The 21,789-nt window shown below is 40.6% G+C and overlaps 1 long non-coding RNA gene across 1 annotated transcript; it reads left to right on the plus strand.

Moving 5' to 3' along the window:
* Positions 1 to 2,189: 2,189 nt before the first annotated feature.
* LOC127529650 (uncharacterized) lies at positions 2,190 to 20,901 on the plus strand. The gene is made up of 3 exons (XR_007936269.1): positions 2,190 to 2,318; positions 3,908 to 3,996; positions 20,798 to 20,901. It is a non-coding gene; the product is annotated as an uncharacterized LOC127529650 (long non-coding RNA).
* The last annotated feature ends 888 nt before the right edge of the window (positions 20,902 to 21,789 follow it).

Raw genomic sequence — 21,789 nt, forward strand, 5'->3', positions numbered from 1 at the left:
CCAGTGACAGCACATACAATTTACTGAAAAAGATTGTGGACAGGTGGACCCGCCTCTTGAGGAACCACTGTTAAAATACATGGAACCTAAAAGAAGATGCACAGAAACTAAATGATCAACAATAGTAACATAAACAACAGAATCAAGATTGAACAAAAAGGACAAAAAAAAGGAATCTGAACGTCCAGCCAGGGGAATAACCCTGTCTGAAACATTACACCTTGGGCTGAACATATACAAAACAAGGAACATAACTAACAAAACTTTCATTTAAAAACAGCAAAAAGAAAAATGTAAAGTGATTAATACACAAATAAATAAAAATAATATAAAAAGAAAGAAAACAAAAACATATTTTGTAACATAAATCACAAAAGGATTCATAAAAAACAATAAAATACACAAACAGAAGAAGAAACTAAAGCTAGGCAAGAAATCCTGGAAAACCCATAACAATATCCTGTGCCACCAAAGCTAAATTAGAACTGTATCACTATATAGTACTTGTTCTGAAAGCTAGTTTGCTATTTACTACAGACACAGTAAAACTTCTCAAAACATCAACACGCATTGCACTACCACCTTTATTTTTTAGGAAATATACTAAAAATCTAAAAATACATTTCGCATTCCATTCAGGATAGCTGTTGTTCTTCTCACTGCCTCTGTGTTTAAAGGTGAAACATTTTGAAATTGGGCTTCTAGCACTTATTTCAAATTAAGAGACTCAAATTAATTTCTCCACCTCTTTCTGAACTCTTCGTTTCTGTTCATGTGTCTGACACTCTTCCCAATTCATGCTCACTAAGTAGGTAAATTTATGTTGCAAATCAACCCAGCTTGTGGCAAGGCATTTATTTATGGCTCTTGTCCTTCCCATCTGTAGCTATAGGTATGATTCCATATTACGTAACTACATAGCATGTTTAAAAGAAGCCCGGACACAGACAAACACTGAGACAGCCAGATTATCCAGAAAGGTCACTTTTATTCTTTTTTTTTCTTCAACACATAGCCACAATAAACTCACAATTACTCAGTCCTTTACTTTTCTTCTGCCGCCTCCACTCCTCTCTTGCAAGCTCCGTTCTCTTCCACCCGACTCTGGCTCCTCGAATGGAGTGAGGCAGCCCCTTTAATAATGCACCCAGAAGTGCTCCAGGTGCTCCCTGATGACCTTCCTGCAACACTTCTTGGTGTGGCTGAAGTGCTGCAGTCCGAAGCTCCATTGTCCTTTGGGCACCCCCTGGTGGTGGCCATGGATCCCCACAGGGTTGATCCTTCCAGCTCTGTGGTACACACCATTCAGGATGGCTGCCCTCTTGCGACCTGGGGAAGGAAGTGACCGTCTCCTCGTCCCTTGCTTCTCCTGGTCTCCTGGGGATTTATTCCTACCTTGCACTGTGCTGGCCTGGATTGACTCCACGAGACCTCCGTGACCCTGTGTTAGGATATAACAGGTTAGAAAATGACTGACTGAAATGATCAAATACTTGTTGTGATTATCACATTGCTGAAACCATTCCTTATTTAGCTTTCTTCCTTTCTCATTAGGTTCATATTCCAAGTTTCAGTAAAATAAATAATCAATACTAAAATGGTTATTAGGTGTTAAAGAAAAGCTGTAGAAGACTGGAGTAGTGGACTGGGCCAGTGAAGTCACAACAAAAATAGAGACTAGCCAGACACAATGAATGAGTGGCCATGGCTGAAGATCATTGCAGCAGGAAATGAGGTTTTGTGTGTGGTGATAGTACCCCTGATCTTGCAGTTCAGAGATGTGAAGTATGTACATTCACTCCTGCATCAAAAGTAGAGGACAGCTATTGTAATGACCTGCTGGTAAAACCTGTCCTGCCGAACCTGTGAATCTCTATGAATCTGACCACATGAACGAGGAACTGATAAGCCTCTTCTGACATCACAAATGTCAACAAAAGCCATCAAGCTTCCACTTTACTTTTACCAATTAGAGGTACTAACAAGTAACATGGTGCCTTGAAGTTGCATCATATACGCTCAATGCACATGCCTTCTGTTGGTTACCTAAACATTTGCAGTGATACCAACACAAAACAGATAGAGGATTGCTGTTGTATATGGTGTGTTTTCAGGAAGCTGTCTCCATCAATGAATACTCTTTAATTTTTCTTTTTTTGAATATAAAACTGTTTTTAATGGACATTAATAGGTACAGAGAACAGCAAGACAGCACATGATAAAGTCCTCAGCACTATAGCTGCATACTGCAACTGGACTGAAAGGAGCAGAAGAAAACAAACAGAATGGGGACGGCTGCCAGTATAGCAAAGAAGAAGGTGAAAAATTCTTTATGATACAGTGTGGAAAGCAAATGCATTTAAACAAACCAAGTCAAAAATAAGCAAGTGCATAATATTGATAGCTTTTGATTTATCTTTCACCTTGAAGTTTTATTTGAGCAGGTACAGTAATATTTATAACAAAGGTTACACTTGTGTAAACACATCTATATGAAACAGCAAGGTGTAATAGTCCATTTTGCTTCTGTCTCCCTACTTATTAATGGTGTCACAGAAAAAAAAAATATAATGTACATTCACTGAACAAATTATTAGGAACACTATACTAATACTAGTAAGGGCTTTGTTTCACTCTCAGAATAGCTTCAGTTCTTTGTGGCATTGATTCCAAAAGATGCTGAGAACATTCCCTTGAAATTCTGGTCCATACATACAGTATGTCCGCTGCATATTCATGCTGTGAATCTTCCTTTCTACCTCTTCTCTAAGTTGTTAGATTTAATTCTTATCCAGTGATTGGGAATACCACTGAAGATCACTGCGCTAATTATTATGTTCATTAAACCAGTTTGAGATAAATTCTGCTTTGTGACATGGTGAAAGTAGCCATTAAATGATGGGTAAATTGTAGCAATGAAGGGATGTGCATGGTCAACAACAATACTCAAATAGGCTGGGGTATTCAAATGATGATTGATTTGTATAAATGGGCCAAGAAGTGTGCCAAGAAAACATTCCCCACACCATTACACCACCACTAGCCTTGACTTTTGGCACAAAACAGGTTGGGTGTATAGATTCATGCTGTTGGTGCCAAATTCTGACCCTATCATCTGTGTTCCTTGACAGTAATTGAGATTCATCAGATTGTCTGGGAAGAGCAATAATGCCATGATCTAAATCTCTGGCACCACATTCTTCCCCATTCTGGTGTTTGATATGAACACTTACAAAAAGTGAGGACATTTTTTGAACATCCTTCGTATGTAATGCAAAATCTTGCAAAATGCCACGTAGCAGAGTGTGTTGGTTTATTAAGTGCTGAGTATCAAAGCTTCCCCAATGTTTATGACCCTCATATATCTCAACTCCAGGAGCTGACCTACCATAGGCTTTCTATGAATCTGAGATGTGACTGAATCCAAAGACGATGTAGGAGAATAACAAATGATTAACAAAGATTGAGCTTAAACTCTCTAAAAGCTCATATAAATGCATTGGATAATTCTTTATATATATGGCTTAGAACAGTTATTAAGCTTCCACCTGTGTGAAGACCTAAATGTTGATTGGAAGAACACATTATTTTAATTGGGTAATTGATGGTGTCTTCATGAAAGAGACAGACAGATAATGTTATATTAAAAGCGTTGGAATCTTTATTTAAATCAGACTGCATGTCAGGCACCACTTCATACACATCACAGATATTTTCATTTTTTACTAAAACAAGTTGCTTCTTTTCTCCTCTTTTGATGCTAGTGGGTGAAAAAATGGTTATGGTAACCTGCTGCTTTGTTATAAGGTTAGGAGAAAGGGAATGTTACTGTGGATGATGGACAAGCCAGGTGGTTTTGCTGCTTTATGAAAATGTGCCTGACATTCCGACATCTGCTCTATTACAGGCGTATCATGACAAAAAAAACTCACTTGCCTTGGGACTAGAATACCTGGCACTGAATCCAAGCACGAAAATGGAGCAGGCTCTTGAGGAGTAAGTCCATTTTTTACAAAGTGAACCACTTGGAGGAGATTGTGAGAGGTACTGGTTTTCAGTTGGGTGGCTTCATGTTAAGATTTTTTTTAGCCTGAAGATTCCATTATGTACAAATTTATTTCAGCAAAGTATTTTGTTATTTTTTATCTATTTTGACAATGCTATTTTGTATTTTGTTCTTGTACAGTCTCTACCAATGCATAGCTGAGACCATATTGTTAGCATTTATTATACCTGTTGCCCATGATGTGACATATTGTGTCATCAGGCTTACCTATAAAAGATGACAGAACATTGAGGTTAGTATTCTAGCTTTGGGGTAATTTTCAAATAAGATGTATTTGGTGACAACCTTGTGGATCTCTCGAGCTAAGTCCTTATGTGGAGTATTGACGAGTGGTAGACTGTGTAGGCATCACTCATAATCCATGCTTAAGTGAATAGTGTGTCTTTCTAAAATAAATGTGTACTAATCTTATGGCGTATGAGAGTAGACCAACCCATATTGAACTTGGTGAGTGCCACTTACCCTACGATAATTCACACTGTAATTTACAAAAAGCTGAATTTGCAAAATGTTCATTCTTAGGTGGGAATTCTGGCCAGGCCACTTTCTAACTGAGAGTTGTATTTATCACTTTTAAGCATTCATACATAGTTAAACACTATCTGATTAGTGCACAATGTCAGTTACTTCATTGATGAATAAATCCTTTACTAAAATATTGGAAAAATGCATTTTTAACAACTAGGGTGCCCCCTGCTCGCTTCGCCCGCCCACATACCCCCCGGGGCGTGGTGCACACCAGCCACTTCGCATCTCTGCTGCTCGCGTTGTGAAGGGGGGCTGAATGCACACTAAGGAGATGCTGCCAGATCAGCTGCTGTTTCACTGCTGCTGCAGGCGAGCTACATGTTCTGCTTGTCACACTGCGTGTCGATCATTTAAAAACCTGTTCAGCAGCTATGCTTTTGTCTTACTGCCTTGTCTCGCGGTTAAAGTGTCTCTTGCAGGTTGTTGAAGTGTTTCCGATAAAATCACATATCATCTCCTTCCAAGTCTTCCATGATTTTTTTAATAATAGAGAGATATATCTAGCCACAAAAATTGATGCTGCTATAATAGACAGTCCAGGAACTATCTTATCATGTGATGTCATATAAGCATCATTCAAGACTAACAAAACCATGATTTTATGAGCAAGTCTCTTTCAGGAGGAGGCAAATGATTTTTGCCATCTTAGTTTCTTAAGATGACTTCTCCAGTAAATTTCACTCATGGAATTCATTTACATAATTTTAATGAAATTGGGACGACAGTGACAAATTTCCAAGATGACTCCTAATTGTGTAGAAGAACCTGTCTGACTGACATATTGTGTTTTATGTACCACAGCAGAATGGAAAAAGGGCAAAGACTTAATACAGTATTGGCTCCATCAGGCAGCACGTTATTGCCTATCAGACAAATGGGCAAACATGTAAGTCCTTGGAAATATGAAACTGTGCTGGAAAGTCATCTTGCAGTTGATAGTTCGACATCACTGGTGATTTCTAGTCGTATAAATTGACATGATCAGGTGTTGAGCTCAGCAACAGCAGTCATCAGGTTTATCATACCCTCTGACTTGAAGCCATGTAGTGTAAGATCAGCTTTAGATTTTGTTTTAAAAAAATTCAATGCAAAAACTGGTATATGCATTCCATATTGAGCATCCAGTCATGATGGTGTTTTATGGCAGCATACAAAAAATGTATCTAAAAGCAGAGAAAGTCCATCTATGTCTGACAAATGTGCTCAAGTTTTAATGTTGTAGTATCCATGTTTTTGTACAAAAAGGTTAATAAGATCTAACATCCTCTCAGTGGAGACATTCAGGTAAGTCAAAACTTACCTCATGAACACACAATACTCCTTCCCATTGTTGCAAGAGGCCTCATAAATTGAATGTTGGCATATGTTTTTGAAAAAAAAAGTACAAATTGAAATTGTTTTCATGTTTTTATGTTGTGTTTGTTTTTAGTAGAAAGTAACAAATATCAGTGCTTGTCTCCTAATAGTATTTGACTACTTGAAACTTCAAACCTTTTATGTTGTTCATTTCTTGAAGAGCATCTTCTCAATTTCTATGGGTATGGGTCACCAAGCAAGATATTATGCACTGTTTGGGATTTGGAAGGAAAACTGGACTGTGTAGAGAAAGAAAAATGCTGACACATAAATATATCACAATATTCAGCATTAAAGTACAACCTTTATTAAGGACAGTTATCAGGTTACAATTTGATTAATTTCCTTCATATAACTAAAACACATGCTTTCCCTAAAATTCTACTACTGCATCTTTAGATGTTACTACTTCTGTTTCCTTCTTGAATGCACACAATTCTCTTTGATGACATCTGTTGTGATTTGCCTCAAAATGGATGCCAAGAATACTGCCAAAAGCATGACCACAAATTTTGTTTTAATATTTATTATCCTAAATAAAGGGAAACAAAAAAATCCAAAATGTCTATATTCATACATTTCACAGAAACAAAGTTAAGGAAAGTATAATAATAAAAAGCAAAACAAAATGCAAAATAGTAAATACAAAATTCAAAAGGAGAAAACAAATTATTAAAGTCAGAAATTAAAAATGTAAAATTAAAAAATTGAAATCATAGTGAAAAAGACAGAAACATAAAGAGTAGCTATAGAGCTGAATAAGAGAAAGAATAACAAAATCAAATTAAATGTGCAATTTAGATGGACTCAAATAACACAGAGCCTAAACTGCCAGACCGACAGAAATTCAACTTTATATATATTAACAATCAGAATAATATTTATAATAGATTCCAAATAAACAAAGTACCATTCTTTCTGAGCAGTATCAACAAGGCACATTACTGATGCTCTAACACAGTGTTTCCCAACCTCAGTCCTGGGGGCACACTGTGGCTGCAGGTTTTTGTTCCAACCAGCTTCTGTTTTTAATTAGACTCCTGGGCTAATTAAGTGATGTGTTATTTCCCAAGTTCTGTGTTTTGGGAACAATATAGAAATTAGAAAACTAAGTTTGGTAAAATATATATATATATATATATATATATATATATATATATATATATATATATATATATATATATATATATATATATTGTAATAAGACACAAGAACATGCATAAAGATTTGGGTTTTTTAGCCTCGTCTACTGTAAATAAAGGTCAGCAATTTTTCAAATCAAAAAATCATCAGACACATGAGGGTGGGCAGACGGACAACTTATAGGGTCGGAAAGGAAATGAAAACAGTGTGATGCTGGGAAAATCGTGGTGTTGAATGGGTAACTGACATCATCAAACGGAGACCAGACAGTAGAAAGGGACCCAGAAGTGCTGCGGTAATTTAGTCATCTGGGTGAGATTATGGCGGAGGTGCTTTGTTCTTTCTGAGGAAATAAAAAGAGAGAGGTTAGTACCCCGCCGTTGTCCCCTGGCACGACTTGTAGCGGTGCACGTCGGGTCCTTAAGCTGCTACCCATGCGCTAATGCGTGACATGACCCCCCCTTCCCCCTTCAGCCTAGACCCATCGGATCGGGCGGCCCAAACTGAGAGGTCGTGAACCCGTGAGAGAGTGTCAGCATTGGCTTGGAGGTTACCTCGGCGATAAGTTATGGTGAACTTGTAATGCTGCAAGTCCAAAAACCACCTAGTGACCCGAGGATTCGAGTCCCTGTGAAGGGCCTTGCATTGGAGGGCGGCATGGTCCGTCACCAGGGTGAACTCCCAGCCCAGCAGGTAGTACCACAGGTGAGTTACCGCCCACTTGATGGCCAAGGCTTCCCGTTCCACCACTGCATACCTTGTCTTCCGGTCCAACAGTTTCCGGCTCAGGTAAATCACGGGGTGCTCGACACCATCAATGCTTTGGCTCAGCACGGCACTTAGACCTGTGTCCGAAACATCGGTCTGGAGGAGAAAAGGAAGAGAAAAATGAGGAATTCTCAAAACAGGTGCCGTTGTGAGGGCCATTTTCAAGTCACTGAATGCACGTTCCATCAAATCGTTCCATACCACATGCAAAGGGGCCCTTTTCTTGGTCAAATCTGTCAAGGGGGTGGCCCTCTCTGAAAACCGAGGTACAAACTGGCGGTAGTAACTCGCTAGTCCTAAGAAGGCTTGCACTTGCTTCTTGACTATCAGATGGGGCCATTCAAGGATGTCTTGTATTTTGGAACACTGTGGTTTCACCAGTCTACCTCCTACCAGGTAGCCCAAATATTTGGCTTCGTTCAAACCGAAGTAACACTTCCGGGGGTTGATACGTAGCCCGGCTTTCGCTAGCATCAGGAGGACAGCGTAAACCTGCAGTACATGTTCCTTCCAGGTGCCAGAATAGATGACAACATCATTCAGGTAGGCGGCAGAATAGGACTGGTGGGGCCTTAACACTCTATCTGCCAGACGCTGGAAGGTTGCTGGTGCCCCGTGCAGCCCGAATGGAAGGACCTTGTATTGCCAGTGTCTACTAGGGGTGCTAAATGCCGTTTTTTCTCTTGCGGATGCCATTAAGGGAATTTGTTAGTATCTCTTCGTCATGTCAAGAGAAGTCAAGTAACGTGCCATTCCCAGCCTCTCAAGGAGCTTGTCCACTCGGGGCATGGGATAGGCATCAAATTTGGAGACCTGATTAAGACGTCTAAAGTCATTACAGAATCTCCACGACCCGTCTGGTTTAGATATGAGGACGATAGGACTGGACGAGGGGCTATGGCTTTCTTCCATGATGTCCATGTCCAACATCCGTTGAACCTCTAGCTCCACCTCAGCACGTTTCGCCTCCTGGAGACGATAGGGCCGTTCTCTGACTACCACCCCCGCGTCCGTCACGATGTCGTGCTGAATCAGCGAGGTCCGGCCCGGTGCTTCACTGACCACTTCTGGTACAGACAGGATTGCACTTTCAAGCTCCTGTCGCTGGTGGGGAGTCAAAAATGCGCCTGAGGTTAAGTTTGGCTTTTTCTGAGAAAAGGGAGAGGGTAGGGCCGGAAAGAGGGCGTTCTTCCCTGTCCCTCCACGGTTTCAATAAGTTAATATGATATATCCACTTGCTCGGTCGACGATTTGGTTGACTCGTCAAATAGTCAACGAGCCTTTTTCTCTCTTTAACCTCGTACGGGCCTTGCCAATGGGCCAGCAATTTTGAGTTAGAAGTGGGCACAAGCACCATTACATGATCTCCCGGCTGAAATTCACGCAGGAAGGAGTTTCTGTTGTAGTTTTAGGCCTGCGCTGCTTGAGCCCTGGACATGTGCTCCTTAAGCAGGGGCCGAATTTTCTCTAATCTATCACGTAACTGCGCGATATACTCTAGGATGTTAGTGGAGGGAAGTGCCTCTCCTTCCCAACCTTCTTTTAGCACATCCAAAATGCCCCAGGGTTGGCGCCCGTACAGAAGTTCAAAAGGGGAAAACCCTGTGGAGGCTTGTGGCACCTCCCGGTAAGCGAAACGCACTAGGGGTAAAAGTTGATCCCAGTTCCTACCATTCACACTGACTACCTTGCGGAGCATCTTTTTGAGGGTCTGGTTGAATCTTTCCACCAACCCATCCATCTGAGGATGATAGACCGACATTTTGAGATGCTTAATGCGGAGTAACTTGGCAACCTCCCTGAACGTATCCGAAGTAAAGGGCGTACCTTGGTCCGTAAGGACTTCTTTGGGTATGCCCACTCGGGAAAAAAAACATACTAATTCCCGTGCGATATTTTTTGTATTAGCGGCTTGCAGGGGAACCGCTTCTGGATATCGAGTTGCATAATCAACCATAACTAATACGTATTTATGGCCTCACACCGAAAGTGCTAGGGGTCCTACCAGATAAACACAGATCCTCTCAAAGGGCACGTCTATAAGGGAAATCGGGACTAGCGAAGCGCGATCCCTCCTGGGTATCTGACGTAGCTGACAGACTGGGTAAGACTGACAGAAACGTCAGACCTCCTCATTGATCCTGGGCCAATAGAACCGGAGCTTCACTCTCTCCAGCATTTTCTCAGCCTTGAGGTGGGCGCCTAAGAGGTGGGCGTGAACTAGTTCGCAGACCTCCCGCCAGGTAGAACCTCATCTGGTTGAACTTCCGGGTCGAGGTCTGTTGCTGAAGAGGGCTCCCCCTGACCATCCACGTCATCTATAGTTGCCGAGGAGCACGGCGTGGGAGCAACTGGGAAGACCCCTTGACCTTCCATAATCAGACCCAACCTAGGCTTAGGAGTGGTCACTGTTCTACCGCGTTTACTTTCCAACCAGTCTAGTCCCAGTATAATTGGAAAGGGGGCTCAGGTAACACAGCGATGAGCAGTTGTTTTGAATTCCCCTTCCAGGTTATGAAGCACTTCACGGACCTGTAAGACCTGGGACCTCATGTATAAACGGTGTGTACGCACAAAAATGTTGCGTACGAATGTTTCCACATTCAAATTACGATGTATAAAACCTAAACTTGGCGTAAAGCCATGCACATTTCCACGGTAGCTCATACCCTGGCGTATGCAAGTTCTCAACTCCATTTTGCAGACTGGTGGCACCCAGCGTCAAAGCAGTGCTACTGTTCCAGTGTGGTTTCCCTTTCTTTTTTAGATCCACATCCCTGATGTGGCTTTATAAATACACTGAAATTAACAGCATATTGTTTACTAGTTTAATGCATCTGATTGTAATTAACCTGTAACAATATGATGGTCCACAGAATCGTCAAACTATTCTAAATACAATAGCTGCTTTAGGGTTGTTACTATCACTACACCTTCTTCTTCTTCTTTCAGCTGCTCCCGTTAAGGGTTGCCACAGTGGATCATCTTTTTCCATATTACTCTCACTGCACCACTCTGAGTATTTATATCACTGTATCTGAGTAGGGAATCACAGCTGTACAGTAGCTGATTGGAAAGAGAATTATCGGTATACAGCATCAAGCACACACTGCCTCAGCCATGCTGTCTATTGAACTGCTCTCATACGGCAAATGCTTCAGAGCCTTTCGTCACAGTTCACAAACAGTTTCATCCCAAGAACTATAAACACACTCAATCAGTCCATCAAGTGCTCCATCAAGTGCTCCTTTTAGAACTGTTTGTACTTATAAGTACAATTGCCTTACTGTAAACATGCGATAGTTATAATATTGCACAACCTGAGCCACTTCATAAAGCGCGTATTTACATATGATGATGATATCATTTGTAAGATGAAATGCAGCAAAATATGTTTATTATATTATACAGATAAAACTTTAACTTCATTTAAATAATCTATATTGTTAATAAATAAACATGTGAGGACACGGTGTCGCAGCGCTAGCAAGGAGCTGGCGTTGCGTTCAGGAATTGTTCCTGCCTCGCACTGTATTCTTGCTGGGACTGGTGTGACACTGGATGGATAGAATAATTTAACATGTACTACGAAGATATTTCAATGTTCCTTAAAAGTTTTGAAGAATCGGCGTTCTAAGCTTACAGATGGCTTAACGTCTATTACAGAGCTGACTGTGTGGCGATTGGGTAGTTGGTGAAAGAAAAGTAAGGACAGGAATTGGAAGGTCGCGCAAGGCGCAGCAAGCATCCTGCGTGAGGCATGAACAATCACTGCGCCACCGTGTTCCCATGCTTTAACTCCTATCATCATGCACATGATATCAAGTATACATCTCAGTATTCTAATTATTCAGAGAGCTGTAATATCACGAATGTAATGAATTCTGTGTCCTGTCAGAGGAAGAGAAAGCCAGTATAAGAAACATGTAGTGATTCACACACATAGAGCACATAGAAGATCAAATACAAAACAAAGCATTTAACATGCTACTTTAGTTACGATGGGATTTGAGAAACAAGTAAATTAAACGATTTTAAGATGAAGTTCATGATGTTCTACTTTAATGACAAAATAAACTACACGATTAAAGTGGAAATTTAGAGGTTAAAGTTGACATTTCGTGCTTTTTTTCCCACTGTGTGCCTATTTTTTTTTCTCTGAACCCTAATAAGCTTTCATATGACACTCAGACATTGGGCTATGACTCGCCTTTTCACGGCGACTTTGATATCTGATAACTTTTTTTTATTTCGGGCACTGTGCGACTTTGTGAACTTGAGCTTTCGAGTTTCTCCGTCACTCTACGTCACTTGATCAACTTCCTTTTGTTGTTTATACCACTGTTTAAACCAACAAATAGTACGTTTTTCCTTGCCTCCACTTGATATTCGCTGAAATTCTTCTATTTCCCCCCATGCTTTTGCCATTGCCTTTTCACAGAACGCTGAGCTTAAGGGCTATTTATATTGATTTGCATTTTCAAAGAGGCATAATTCTGGGAGGAGATGGGGCAGGACATCAGGCGTGTGCACGTGAGTTACTTTTCATGCTGACCGGGATTTATGTAGCAGAAGAACGTGGAAGATCGCGTTCGCACAGACTTATGTATCTGGATTTTTTTTTCCGCTTTTGTTCGTACACCATGTTATATTGTCAATTCTTTGCACAGCGTTATGCATGATGCCCCTGGTCTCCCCATGCACACAAGTTACGTTCGTTCTTTGAGCTACCCACTGTCACAGTAGAACATAACGGCAAGCAACAATGGTAATGTTACTCCCAGAGTCAAACAATGCCACAACCGAGTGCCCATTTATCAATACCACTCCCGTATTGGTGACCACCAAAGGATTTAACAGAGCACAGTACCTCTCTCCCTTGGCCCAGCTGAAGTCCATTGGCTCGATGTTAAGGGGGTAGGTGGTGAGGATATGCCCCACCTTGCCACACTTGAAGCAGCGCGGAGGGGTAGGCACCCTGTCTTTCAGCTTCGCTGGAGCCTCCGCAGTGCGAAGGGTGGGCTCGGGGTGGCGACACGTTCAGCTTCTCCACCCCCCCGATTTGGGACACCCGCAGTTGGTGCTCTAGGACCTCCAGAAGACCGTTCACATCTTTAAAGGGGTGTCTCCGGACCTGCTGGGCGAGGCATGGCAGGCATGCCATTGACCAACTCCTCACAGGCTACTTGCTTGTCCACCTGGTGAGCCTGGTTGACATCTGGCCTTAGCCAGAGCTTGAGCCTCCTGGGCTCAAGCTGGGCGGTCGGGGTCAAATTTCCACAGACACCATTCCCTCGCCTGCTGACCGGAGGTTACGCCGTAGTGCTTGAAAATTTCAGCCTTTAGGAGGTCATAATGGGCGGCTTCCTCGTCAGGGAGATCGTGATAGACCCTCTTCACAGGGTCCTTCAAATATGGCACCAGTATGGATGCCCATTCCATCTGTGGCCACTGATTCCGAGAGGCAGTCCTTCTGAAAATCGACATGTATGATTCAATATCGTCTGACTCAGAGAGAGGGACGATAGGAGGTGGTGGAGGCAGTCGTAAGAACCATGTTCAGGTCTTGTCCTTCTGACATCTTCTCGGGCCTCTATCCTGCCGGCTACGCCACTGTAATAAGACACAAGAACAAGCATAAAGATTTGGGGTTTTTAGCCCCGTATACTGTAAATAAAGGTCAGCAATTTTTCAAATCAAAAAATCATCAGACACATGAGGGTAGGCAGACGGACAACTTATAGGGTCAGAAAATGAAAACAGCATGATGCTGGGAAAATAGTGGTGATGGATGGGTAATGGACGTCATCAAATGGGGACCAGAGGGTAGAAAGGGACCCGGAAGTGCTGCGGTTCTTTAGTCGTCAGGGTGAGATTATGGCGGCGGTGCTTCGTTCTTTCTGAGGAAACAAAAAGAGAGAGGTTAGTACCCCGCCATTGTCCCCTGGCACGACTTGTCGCAGTTCACGTTGGGTCCTTAAGCTGCTCCCCATGCACTCGTGTGTGACAATATATGTATGTGTGTGTGTGTGTGTGTGTGTATATATATATATACAGTATATATATATATATATATATATATATATACACACGCAGTCATGTGAAAAAGTTTGGGAACCCCTCTTAATTCTTTGGATTTTTGTTTATCATTGGCTGAGCTTTCAAAGTAACAACTTCCTTTTAATATATGACATGCCTTATGGAAACAGTAGTATTTCAGCAGTGACATTAAGTTTATTGGATTAACAGAAAATATGCAATATGCATCCTAACAAAATTAGACAGGTGCATAAATCTGGGCACCCCAACAGAGATATTACATCAATACTTAGTTGAGCCACCTTTTGCAAATATAACAGCCTCTAGATGCCTCCTATAGCCTTTGATGAGTGTCTGGATTCTGGATGGAGGTATTTTTGAACATTCTTCCATACAAAATCTCTCCAGTTCAGTTAAATTTGATGGCTGCTGAGCATGGACAGCCTGCTTCAAATCATCCCATAGATTTTCGATGATATTCAAGTCAGGGGACTGTGACGGCCATTCCAGAACATTGAACTTCTCCTTCTGCATAATTGCCTTTGTAGATTTTGAACTGTGTTTTGGGTCATTGTATTGCTGGAATATCCAACCTCTGCATAACTTCAACTTTGTGACTGATGCTTGAACATTATCCTGAAGAATTTGTTGATATTGGGTTGAATTCATCCGACCCTCGACTTTAACCAGGGCCCCAGTCCCTGAACTAGCCACACAACCCCACAGCACTGATGGTACCTCAACCAAACTTGACAGTAGGTAACAGGTGTTTGTCTTGGAACGCGGTGTTCTTTTTCTGCCATGCAAAGCGCTTTTTGTTATGACCAAATAACTCAATTTTTGTCTCATCAGTCCAAAGCACTTTGTTCCAAAATGAATCTAGCTTGTCTAAATGAGCATTTGCATACAGCAAGCTACTCTGTTTGTGGCGTGAGTGCAGAAAGGGCTTCTTTCTCATCACCCTGCCATACAAATGTTCTTTGTGCAAATTATGCTGAATTGCAGAATGATGTACAGGTACACCATCTGCAGCAAGATGTTCTTGCAGGTCTTTGGAGGTGATCTGTGGGTTGTCTGTAACCATTCTCACAATCCTGCGCATATGCCGCTCCTGTATTTTTCTTGGCTTGTCAGACCAGGGTTTAACAGCAACTGTGCCTGTGGCCTTCTATTTCCTGATTACCTTCTTTACAGTCGATACTGACAGTTTAAACCTCTGAGATAGCTTTTTGTAGCCTTCCCCTAAACCGTGATACTGAACAATCTTTGTTTTCAGATCTTTTGAGAGTTGCTTTGAGGATCCCATGGTGTCACTCTTCAGAGGAGAGTCAAAGGGAAGCACAACTTGCAATTGACCACCTTAAATACCTTTTCTCATGATTGGACACACCTGAAGTTCAAGGCTTAACGAGATAATCCAACCAATTTGGTGTTGCAAGTAATCAGTATTGAGCAGTTACATGCATTCAAATCAGCAAAATTACAAGGGTACCCAAATTTTTGCACAGCCAGTTTTTCACATTTGATTTAATTTCATACAACTAAATACTGCTTCACTAAAAATCTTTGTTCGGAAAACACCTCAGTACTCAGATGTTCCTAGGAAATGAAACACATACCACTGTTATCTTTTTTGTTGAAAGTAGAGTAAATTATTATGCAGGCTGAGAGGTATTGCCATATTTTCCATTGGAGAAACATGGTCTTAGAAATTTCAGAAGGTACTGTAGGTGGAGAAGTCAGTATTGACCCCATGGCAGCCATGACCCTGACACAACATATTTTGACTTAATTGGCTTGTGTTATAGTTCTTAATCTTTTAATGTCCTGTTTTTACAAGTGGGCTTGGGTTACATTTTATGGAGTGGGTGTGTGTGCTGACACAGCTGCGGGGGGTTGGTGGAGTAATTGGGCCGATATAGATAGATAGAGATGCACCTGCACGTGAGGGTACGGTCATTCTCAATTGCTTTATCATCTTTCCACAGTTTGTGATCGAGGTGCTGAGTCCATTGAGGCAGATAAAAAGAGTGGAATCAGAAAGAGAAGGTGAAAGGAGTAAAATTAGCCTGGCCATAGAGAGAAAGAAGAGTGAGAGACAGAGATTAAATGGAGAGAAGACATAAACACGAAGAGAGGGCGAGAGTCCCTGTGCCTCAGAGAGCAAAAGGCAGGTGGTCGGGATTGAGCTTCGTGGCTGTAGTAGCCTGAAGTTGAAGAAAGGGCACTCATACTGAGCAATTGCCAGGGAGTAGGAGCAGCCTGATTAGTGGCTTCTCCCACAAGGCCCAAGTGTGAGAGGCGAGAGAGGTGTGTGTGGCTTGACAGGTTGCCCTGCAGAGGCCGACAGAAGGACTACAGGAAATGGAGCCAGGTTATGAAGGTTGACTGTACCTGTCAGTCGGCGTCTCCTCCTCCTGTGAGTTCTGAACAGGATAAGGGGAGGAGGCGCCAGGTTTAAAAGGGCAGTACTGGGGCTCAAAGTTTTGTGGATTATCTTTGGTTTAAACCTCTGATTTTAATGGCTTATTTATTTGTTTTAACCTTCACTTTCTCCTTGTTTTATGGATTATTTATTTTTTGAACATTTAGAGCACTGCACTTATTGAACACTATTTTGTTGTTGTGTTTTAATAAAACCACTGGAGTACTTTTGCACCAATCCCTTGCTTTGTATATTGTGTCCTCAAATGCTGTCTCATCCTTGGGTACGTTATCAGTGGTAGTGGGTTCATGAGGCTCCCAAATGCTACAGGGAGCATGGAGCCAACCTGCACCATCACATGACTGTGGTAAATTCAAGAATTGATAAATGGAATTAAGGGAATTTTATACTATGACCTGAGTCTGCTTGTGTATTATCTCTCCATGAAAAAACAGTAAGCTTGACCTAATCCCTTGGTTCTATAACTCAAGATAAGATTTCCAATTGCTCCATAATCAGTGGTTTTTCCTTTAATATAATCCATGGAATTTATGTTCAAGTCAAGGTGAATAGTGCACTCACCAGCAGAGGTGGGTAGTAACGAGTTACATTTACTCCATTACATTTACTTGAGTAACTTTTTTAAAAAAATTGTACTTCTAAAAGTAGTTTTATTGCACCATACTTTTTACTCTTACTTGTGTACATTTGTGAAGAAGAAATGCTACTCTTACTCCGCCACATTGGGCAACACTCGAATCGTTACTTTTTTTTTCCATTATATACGCTGTATTCCAAACATGCACAGCGAGAAGGCGGCTGCCGCGTATTCTTTAGCTAAAACTCCCTAAACCAGGCATGTCAAACACGCGGCCCCCACATGCGGCCCGCAACAGAAATCTGTGCGGCTCGCATGACAGATCCTAGTTAGCGCTGAACTTGTACAAAATGATTACTATCGTTTGTGATTGAATCATTCTGCATCTTCAGTGTTACTTATTGACTTTTCTTACTTCTGCCTTCTGACAAAAGCGTGTTTTCCCATGGCATTACAGTACCGGAAATGTCATCTGCTAGTATAGCCACGAGCCTTGACCAAAGTTAATGAGCCGCAGCATCACAACTGAAGTGCTAGGCTGCAGCAGCAGGCAGCAGGGGCGGCCTTAGGCATGTGCAAACTGTGCACCTGCACAGTGCCGCCAAATCCCAGGGGCCGCCACGCCAATATATATTGAATATAAAACAGAAAGAGAAAATAACGACACAGCTGACGGCAATGTGACTGAAAAACATTGTGTTTCTTGTTAATTAGTACACTGTATTTACAAATGTCGCTAGAGTCAGAGCAGTAAGCTATATGTAGTATTATAACGTTCTGCCGTAATGAGAATATCATGGGCCGCCACTTGGTTTTCAAGTTACGGACACGCGTATATAGAAGCGTGTCATGAGCACGAGGCGGCTATGCAGTGTCCGCAACGGATGTGGCCATCCGCTGTGCATAAGATACCGTATTGACATTGCCAGGCGAAGGGGCCACTGATTCTTTCTCTGCCCAGAGCCGCCCTGCTAAGGCTACACTACTTACTGGGCTGCTGAGACTGGCCACTGGGCAGAACTGACCATCACAAGTAGTAATAGCCTGCATATTTTCACGTTTTTTTTGCTCTAGTTTCATGTAAATTTGTGCTAGTATTGTAACGAACAGTTAGTGCAGACTACAGCTGAAGATCTGAAGTGGACGCGAGAAGTTGGTGAGTTGTTTATTAACATATTTTTGTGATTTTGAGTTTGTAAAATTATTTTAGGTCAGGGGGCTTTTTGCATATCGGCTTATTTTACAATATAAACTTTGAAGTAAACTTAGTAAAGTAACATTTGATTTTTGGAGGATTTGTTTTCCAACTTGAATTTCTGAGCAATGAATTCAGTGAGCATTTTCGTGATGTCAGTTCACACAAACAGAGCATTGCACTGTTCTCTTACAACGATGAGAATGCGCCTACGAATATCCAAATGGAATTGATTGAAGTGCAGTCAGATTCTATTCTGAAGGCAAAATACAACGAAGTTGGTGTGCCAGGCTTGTATGCTTACCTGCCACCCTCGTATGTGCAGATCCGTAAGTTGGCATCGAGAGTACTGTCAATGTTTGGAAGCACTTACCTTTGTGAGCAATTGTTTTCGTTAATGAAAGCTACCAAAACCCCACATCGCTCAAGATTTACCGTCGAGCACCTTTCATCCCTCATAAAAGTTGCAGCTGCACAAGATTTCAAGCCTGATATTGATGAGCTGGTTACTAACAAGAGATGCCAAGTGTCGGGACAAAAGAAATAAATCTCAGATTGTAAGGCTCCTATATAATCAATGAATATAATATAATGAATATAATAAGGACCTAGCTAAGAGGCTAAGACTCTAATTCTACACTGTTGTATGGAGACTGAATGGAAATAAATTGCTTTTCTTTAAACTTTAAGTGTTACATTTTTTAAAATTTTCAGTATTGGAAAGAAAGCTACAGTAACTTTGTATAATAGTATAATAGTATTTGTTACAGTGCGGCCCGCTGACGCACATATGGCAGTCGAAGCGGCCCACCAATGGTAGTGAGTTTGACATGCCTGCCCTAAACCGTTTCCCATTCATTCTCTATGGTAGTAGTAAACCACTACCAATGCGGTCTATTTTCTACCACTTTCGTTTCGGGGGCACTGTTCTACGCTTTTCACCGCTCTGCCTGCCTGCCTGCCTGCAGCGTCTGCCTTCATAGACGTGCTGGGGCATTTTTCTTTTTTTTCTTAAGTAAATCGTTAAGTTTAAAAAGTCGATCGCAGTTATTTATGTTGATTAATTAATGCTTTCATTGATTACAGCTAATACTATTATCAAGTGGTCACTATTTTTGCCTGTTGCATACAATCTATCTAGCGTCTTTCACATCTATCTCCACTCTCGCTGCCGCTTGCCTGCGTGCAGCGTGTGTCGATTGATATATGATTTAATGTATTTCTTTTTTGACATAATTCTCCGAGTTGTAAAATACATATACATCATATATAAAACGAAACTACTATATAGCTAATACTGTTATGCATCTGTCTAGTGCCTTCTCAGTGTGCCTATTATATAAGTGCCTTCCCTATCTATCCGTTTATCTAATGCCTTTCACATGTGAATGTACTCTCACTGCCTGCTTGCCTTTCTGCAGCACCTGTCATATAGTGCCTTTCACATCTATCTATCTATCTATCTATCTATCTATCTATCTATCTATCTATCTATCTATCTATCTATCTATCTATCTATCTATCTATCTATCTATCTATCTATCTATCTGTTTTTTTTCCTGACAGTTTTATATCTTCTATTATACAGTGCCTTCCCAGTTTATCTATCTAGTAACTTCTCTGTCTTTGCATTATTCAGTGATCTGTCTGACAGTGTATGTCTTACAGAACTTAAAAATAAGATCAGTTATAAGGACACTTGTTCATGTTAATTGCAGTCTCAATTTTTATTTTTTTTAAAAAGAGCATCCTACATCTATTATACAGTAACTGTGTCAACTGTGTCAACTATCCGCGACTGGCCAGTCAAGGTAAAGTGAAACTTCTTGTACGTACACAAGCCGCCTTTTTCTAGTGTTATTTTCTATCAACTGTGCTATTTGGAGGGCAAGTGAATATGCAGTATTATACTGTCAGTGTTCAGTCAGTATATCTTGTCACTGTAAGTAGTTTGCACTGTTCAAACATACATGTTACCTACTGTAGGTATTGGCTTCAAAAGCTTTGTTGTGAAAAACTGAGATTTGGAACTTTGTGTTATTTTTGCATCTTTATTTTGTAAAGATGTTATTCATTTTTACTCATTTTTTATTTTATTATTTGGAAATAGCAGAATTTGCACATTATTTTATATTTTTGTCTGTCTTATTACAGCATTTCTAAAAAATAAATAATTTATTATGATCAAACAGTTACTCAGTACTTGAGTAGTCTTTTCAGCAAATACTTTTTTACTCTTACTTGAGTAATTTTTTGGATGACTACTTTTTACTTCTACTTGAGTAATATTATTTTGAAGTAATGCTACTCTTACTTGAGTACAATTTTTGGCTACTCTACCCACCTCTGCTAACCAGTACATAGCCTGATTCCTGTAAAAAACATCTGAAAGTTACTTATATCCTGGCTTTCTTTCCAGACATAGATAAAACTAGCATAATCTGAACAAAGTCTAAGCATACTTTACACTTAACAGGAATATCTATAATCCGCAAATTCATAAAATACTTCTTTGTCTCTTAAGCACCTGCTCTTTAAACATATTAATTTTTCTCTGTACGTCTACTTTGATATGTTCAAACATTTGAGGATTGGTTTATCTGTAACACCCCATTGATAAAGTGATTCGCGATATGAATGCCTTGTTGACTCTTCCATTTCTTCATTTTTTATTTCTAGATTCTGCAGTCAGCAGTGTGTTGTTAAACATAATCTAAACAGTAATATGCAAGCCCAAAGTCGCCACAGTGACCTTTTCCTTGTAGAAAGTGTTTTGTTGGGAGGTAGGTATTTACACAAACAATACTATATATACTGAAAGGCCCAAAGTACATGATGGCTGAGGATTTTCACCAAAGTAGCATGCTCTGGGATGGATTAAGTGTGAGAGGCTTTAGGCTAGAGCCCTTTCTAAAATATTTCATAAACTACAGATGCTATAATCATACCTTATAGGTTTTATACTGAAAATGTGAGGAGAGAGAGGTCAATATTTGGACCCTGTTTTACATTAAACCATGCATTAAGTTGGTAAGGCACATGTCTTTGATTTCATTATGAACATATAATCTTAATATGCAAGAAGTTTTATTTGTATTAAAAGGAAATGCATGTGTGGGAGTTACAATTCAGAAAAGAGGATAATAAAAGATTTGTTTAAACAATTTTCTCAGATTGCTCTCCCTTTCTGCTTATTTGTTATTGCAGATTCTGTGGCGCAGGATGAATTTACTGCCGCTATGGCAAGACCAAGTAAGCTTTTTTTGTTACAGTACTCCTATAAAGATTAGTCTACAGCCCTTTACAATTGTTAATTCACATATACTTTTAACTTTCTAATGTGTTTAAAAATATATTCAAAATAAGAAATCAAACAATTGACATTACCTTACCTTCACATCTTTTTTATTTTTGAAAGCTACAGACATAGCCCGGTCAAACTGTATGGACCTAATATACTTGTTCTTTTTCTTCTACATTATCTGCTTGCATCCAGAACTTAAGTGCATACAGTAACTATATAAACAAATACAGTGTTACCTAAATACAATCAAATACCAATCTTCCTCTCCTTTAAGACTTCTGTGAAAGTGATTTCACAGGCAAAACAATCTGACTCTTGAAATTGTGTGAGATGTAATATAAACATGTTGTTATGCATTATTTAAGCT

Source organism: Erpetoichthys calabaricus, chromosome 11 (assembly GCF_900747795.2).
Source record: "Erpetoichthys calabaricus chromosome 11, fErpCal1.3, whole genome shotgun sequence".
In the NCBI taxonomy this organism is placed as follows: domain Eukaryota; kingdom Metazoa; phylum Chordata; class Cladistia; order Polypteriformes; family Polypteridae; genus Erpetoichthys; species Erpetoichthys calabaricus.